Raw genomic sequence first — 6,014 nt, 5'->3', positions numbered from 1 at the left:
TAGGAGACTTAATTCTCATTGGTTTCTTTTATTAAATGTTTTTAAATTAATTAAACTACATTTACTCTAGCTTAATTCTCATTGGTCCACTTCAAGGGTCTTCCAATAGGAATTGGGCACACCTTGTGGGCATCTGGCCTAGGGAGCTGACATGTGTCCCTCATTCCCTTTGTGTAAAGGGAGCCTGTGTGTGTGTGTGTGGATTTCTCTCTCATCCCCTACCTTTGGGGCTCGCCCCCTCCCATGTAGGGATGTGCAAAGACTTTTAGGGCACACACAAAGCATCCAATTTTCCCTAGGGTTGACCTTTGGACACAACCTTTGAATTTTGGAACCTTTAGCATTTTGGAAGTCTTAATGGGCTGAACCTTAGGGTCTTTTTAGCCCATTGTTGCACATGGATCTTTTGCAGATGGCCCCCCCTTTGGATCCCTATTTTCCCTCCTTTGGATCCCTACTGTGGCCGGTCTGCTAGCTTAACCAATATTCTAGCTTTTTCTCCATTGGCACTTCCCCACATTAAATGATCAGTTTAATATGAGAAAATCATTTAGGAGAATTAGATATTGATTATTATGACACTAGGTGGTTGCATTTGCTGGAAATCGACTAGAGCTTTCTCTTCTGGAAAATCCTGCAATCAGTGCATTCCAAGAGTCCACACTCTGGATAGGCAACTGAAAACAGCCTAGAGCTTTTTGGCCCTGCTCCTGGTTTTGCGTATCCCGCGACTAATGCATTCCAAGAGTCTACACTCCGGATAAAACGCTCCTCGAGCACTTGCGTGGAGCCACATGTCTTCAAGATGTAAGCATAGCCTTCAAGACGAAAGTATAGGTGACTGAATATTTCAAAATCTCCATAGACTTGATTGCTACAGCACGAAAGAGACAATTCCCATCTTCAGCCATCCGCTGCACCTCCAAACCTTTTGAGCGTCTAATTTCAACTTCAAACTCTTTCTCTCTCTCTCTCTCTCTCTCTCTCTCTCTCTCTCTCTCTCTCTCTCTCTCTCTCTCTCTCTCTCTCTCTCATTTTCTTATGGGCCCATTGCAACCTTGGAGATGAAGCTCCTTGTGATTTTACACTTCTCCACCCTTGCAAGAGGATCCACTTGCTGTTTTGATTGAGCTAGATGCAAGAGATAAGCGGGGAGCTTGGAATTATGACTGATGACGATGAGAGAGTGGACAAAGGAAGACTAGCAGTAACCTTCGACCACTGCAATCCAGATTCAGTTGCAGCAAATGATGGTTGATTCATTGACATACCCTGTACATGTGAGGATGCACTACTAAAAAAACGGAGCCTCCATCACGATTACATGAAGGTAATGGAAAAGCATTGCTTTGGTCTTCCCAACATGCATTTATTGACAACACACAGCCTCCAATTGTGAATCCCCTCAGCAGTACATTCTGCAATTGTCACAGCATTGCCACTGCATGAGCCTGCCTCAAATTGCCTGCCAAAATCAAGAGGATCCTTCTCATTCTGCTCTGATAAACAAGCACTTCTAATAGCATTTAAGGTCTCACTGATTTCTTCATAGCTGACCACAACATTCTCCACTAATTTTTCATCTTCTGCCAAGGGATATACCTCTATCTGTTCATTTGAAGGGTCATCAAAATCTGATGGCACTGACTCCTTTGATTCCTTTGAGTCCTCTTCTGTGGCTGAAGTCGGTGAAGTTGAATGTGGCGGTGGGGGAGGAGAGAACAGGGGTGGGGGAGTAGCCGTGGATAAGGAAGATGAAGTTGGTCTGACATTTGAGGAACCATGCCCTCATTGGACTAGCATGCCGGTCACCTTTGAGTCTCCTTGGATGTGTGGGATTATTAGAAGTCAACAGTCGGTAAACAAATGAGGTTATGTATGCTCATTGAAGCGAAGGCCAATACCACTCTTCTTTGTTTACGAATGCTGGAAAAATTCTTTTGAATCGATAATCTGCAGTCAGATGATGGGGATAAACCCTCAACACCTGTGGATTGCAATCTTGCTCGACAAGAGGCAACAAAGGTAACAAATTAATGGCATCCTTACCGTGACCTGATGCGAGATGTCTATAGAGAGTGACTCGTAACTCTCCAACCAACGAACCTCTGTCAACATAATTTGTGGGTGATGTTGCGAGAACCAGGAAACCTAGCTTTGCTACCCGCAAAGAGAGAACCCAAAAAAATTGAGGAAAGTACAAATTGCAATGAATTGAGTCAACAAGCCAGCAAGCAAGAAAATGGCCAGAAACGCTCCAAAAAAGGAAACTCACAATCAGAGTATTCCAAGAGGCGACATTCCGGACAGGAAGCTCCTCAAGCACTAAAGCGCACCAAATTTGGCATACATATCAACCAAGACAGTGCCAAGCATGACATCTTTCTCAAGCGCACCACATTTGCATACATATCAACAAAGACAGTGCCAAGCACGACGTCTTATAATTTTTGTGTCCATATCAGCATCTTGTGCCACATGGCTTCAAGATGCATGTGTAGGTGATTGCATCTAGAGAGAGGGCCTCACCTCACACCTATTGAAAACAGACTAGAGCTTTTTGGCCATGTCCCTGTGGGGCAAATCCTGCAATCGGCGCATTCCAAGAGTCCACACTCCGGATAGGAAGCTGAAAACAGCCTATAACTTTCTGGCCCTGCTCCTATTGTGCATATCCCACCACACTCCGGACTCTTGACGCTGCTAATGTTGTGCACATCCCGCAATCAATGCATTCCGAGAGACGACATTCTGGATGGGAAGCTCCTCAAACAATTTTTGTGCTTTCTGAAGCGCACCACATTTGGCATACATATCGACCAAGACAATTCCAAGCATGACATCTTTCCCAAGCGCACCACATTTGGCATACATATCGACTAAGACAGTACCAAGCAGAGCCACATGCATTCAAGATGTATGCATAGGTGATTGCATCTGTTGAAAATAGACTAGAGCATCCTGAAATCAATGCATTAACAAGTCCACACTCCGGACTCTTGACGCTGCTAATGTTGTGCACATCTTGCAATCAATGCATTCCGAGAGACGACATGTCACGAGGACGTGGCAGTTATTAACCATGTCACAGAGATGTGGCAACTGCTAACCTTGGTTGTTGGTTTCTTTCCAATGGGTTTTATTTTATTTGTTTTGAAACCCTCTTTTTGAAGTAGCAAACGGTCGGACATTGTATGGCCAATGTGAACGGTAGATTCACCCGCAGACGGGAAGTGGTCGGCACTGGAATTCGTATGGTAAGAGGATGTCTAGGCTCAAAGCAAGATCATATAGGTCTCCCTGTCGCACTTAGCAAGTTGGTGGATACTAGGGAAGTGAACTCAATTAAGGCGTAAAGTCAAGGTGGGACTACCAACAAAAAGTATCCGACAGTTGGGCCACATTGCAATTTTGGATGCGGTCCCAATGAGGATAGATGGTCAAAAGACCAGTGGGAGCCCAACGGAAGCATCTCCTAAAATTTAGGGAACTGCTATTTTGGGCCGTGAAATGTGTTCGCGTCATTACCTCCGGTATGACTAGGGGAACATTTTACAACTCTGCCGCGAAGTCAACTGGGCAACCGGTCAGGATATTTTTAAGCGGCAAGCCCAAAACGGACAAATGCTTGTAAATGCGCCAAGTGTCAACTTTTCATGCACTTTCCTCTTGCAGAAAATTTAGAGAAGGGAGAGGCTTCATTTGCAACCTGTCACAGGTTAAGAGCTATGGAGTGCTTCCTTTCCCTCTCATGTACAGTGTGGTGCTAGGAGTGATGCCCTGCACACTACACACTGCTCTCTCTCTCCCCTACGTGCAGTTATGTGATGCCCCACAAGAGGGCTACTCATTTGACTGATGTACAGTTGTGTGGGTTCATGCTTTTGTGCTGAGGCAAGAGCCTCCTTGAGCAGGAACAGGGGTAGCTAACTGCTGCTCCAAAGCAGGCACTGGTGAGGGTCATAACCTCACCATACAGGTGCAAAATCAGCGTTGTGTATGCGCTGTAAATTCACTGTTTTTCAGCCGTACGAACGCCAGGATCATTGGGAATCGTGCCCCACTGGCAAAGGACAGTTAGGGGACTGTTTGGGGCTGAAAACAGGGCAAAAACTAGTAAATACAGCGTGCTGAATTTTTTGGACAGGAATCAGAGGGTATACGACAGTGCAAGCGAGTTCCAGCAGGGGAATTGGTTTCGCGCAAGTTTTGGGACTGTTATGCTGCCGAAATTTGGCCAAATCAAATGGTATCTAGGTGGATACACGTGAAGGATTCCCAGGACCTTACTTTGTAATTTACCCTCCTAAAGAATAAAGAAATACCGAAAGGGGCGCCAATTTTGGGGCCTACAGGTTGTCGGCATCTGCTCGGAGCATTCTAGCTTCCGAGCCGTGTGTGTATTCAAGTGTTAACTCCCGTCGCAGGTTCTCTTTGCAAAGTGCTCTGTGTGTGTGTTTAAAGTAGAGAATTTCGGGTGAAAGCCAACGCCTACCGCCCTACGGGCCGGTTTCACGACATTCTGGACAAGAAGCTCCTCAAGCACTTTTTGTGCTTTTGAAGCGCACCACATTTGGCATACATATCGACCAAGACAGTACCAAGCACGACATCTTTTCTCAAGAGACTTTGACAAACAATATAATTGCAAATTTTCTTGTCCATATCAGCATCTTGCACCACATGCCTTCAAGATGCATGCGTAGGTGATTGTATCAAACTAGATCTTTCTCCTGTGGGGCAAATCCTGCAATCAGTGCATTCCAAGAGTCCACATTGCGGATAGGAAGCTGATATCAGCCTAGAGCTTTCTGGCTTGCTTCTATTGTGCATATCCCACGACCAGTGCATTCCAATGCTTTGCATCCGCTGAAAACAGTCTAGAGCTTTCTCTTGTGGGGAAAATCCTGCAATTAGTGCATTCCAAGAGTCCACACTCCAGATAAGAGCACCTCGAGCACTTTTTGGCTGCCATGTGGAGCAATGGGGAAGCAGATTTTCAAACGGGGATGTATTTGGAATGCGACATTCCATACAAGAAGCTCCTCAATCAATTTCTGAAGCGCACCACATTTGGCATACATATCGATTAAGACAATGCCAAGCACGGCATCTTTTTCAAGTGCACCAGATTTGGCATACATATCGACCAAGACAATGCCAAGCACAACATTTTTTTTCAACAAACTCGAACAAACTATATAATTTCGAATTTTTTTGCCCATATCAGCATCTTGCGCCACATGCCTTCAAGATGCATGCATAGGTGATTGCATCTGCTAAAAAAGTCTAGATCTTTCTCCTGTGGGGCAAATCCTGCAATCAGTGCATTCCAAGAGTCCACTCTGCGGATAAGAAACTGAAATTAGCCTAGAGATTTCTGGCTTGCTCCTGTTGTGTGCGTCCCGCGACCAGTGCATTCCAATGCTTTGTATTCGCTGAAAACAGCTTGGAGCTTTCTCTTGTGGGGCAAATCCTGCAATAAGTCAATTCCTCTTAAGAGTCCACACTCCGGATAAGAAGCACCTCAAGCACTTTTTGTGCTCTCTGAAATGCACCACATTTAGCAAATATGTCAACCAAGGCATTGCCAAGCATGACATTTTTCTTTCAACAGCCCTTGAATAACAATATCAGCCTGAATTTTTATGCTCATATCAGCATCTTGCATAGAGCCACATGCCTTCAAGATGCATGTATATGTGATTGCATCAGGAGAGAGGCCCTCACTTTAAACAGCCTACAGATTTTTGGCCTTGCTCTTGTTGTGCGTATCCCCCGACCTATGCATTCCAAGAGATGTCGTTCGAAGTGATCCTTACAACATGTTGCAGGTGATGACATTCCGGAGATAATGCCCATCAAGAACTTTTCATGCTTTCGTGACAGTACCATATTTGGCATACATATCAACCAAAGCACTTCCAAGCATGACATCCTTCACTGAGAGCATTGTAGGTAAACATACTGCTTGCGAGGGTGCACTGCATGCTGACACTAATGGACTGTTGCTG

General features: G+C 45.1%; 1 pseudogene; it reads right to left on the bottom strand.

The window, feature by feature from the left end:
* Positions 1-559: 559 nt before the first annotated feature.
* LOC147435273 (uncharacterized) lies at positions 560-1,806 on the bottom strand (annotated as a pseudogene).
* Between the last annotated feature and the right edge of the window lie 4,208 nt (positions 1,807-6,014).

Source organism: Adiantum capillus-veneris, chromosome 18, assembly GCF_014529385.1.
Source record: "Adiantum capillus-veneris isolate H3 chromosome 18, ASM1452938v2, whole genome shotgun sequence".
In the NCBI taxonomy this organism is placed as follows: domain Eukaryota; kingdom Viridiplantae; phylum Streptophyta; class Polypodiopsida; order Polypodiales; family Pteridaceae; genus Adiantum; species Adiantum capillus-veneris.
Note: the sequence above shows the minus strand (reverse complement) of the source record. Positions and strands in the feature narration are given on the sequence as shown.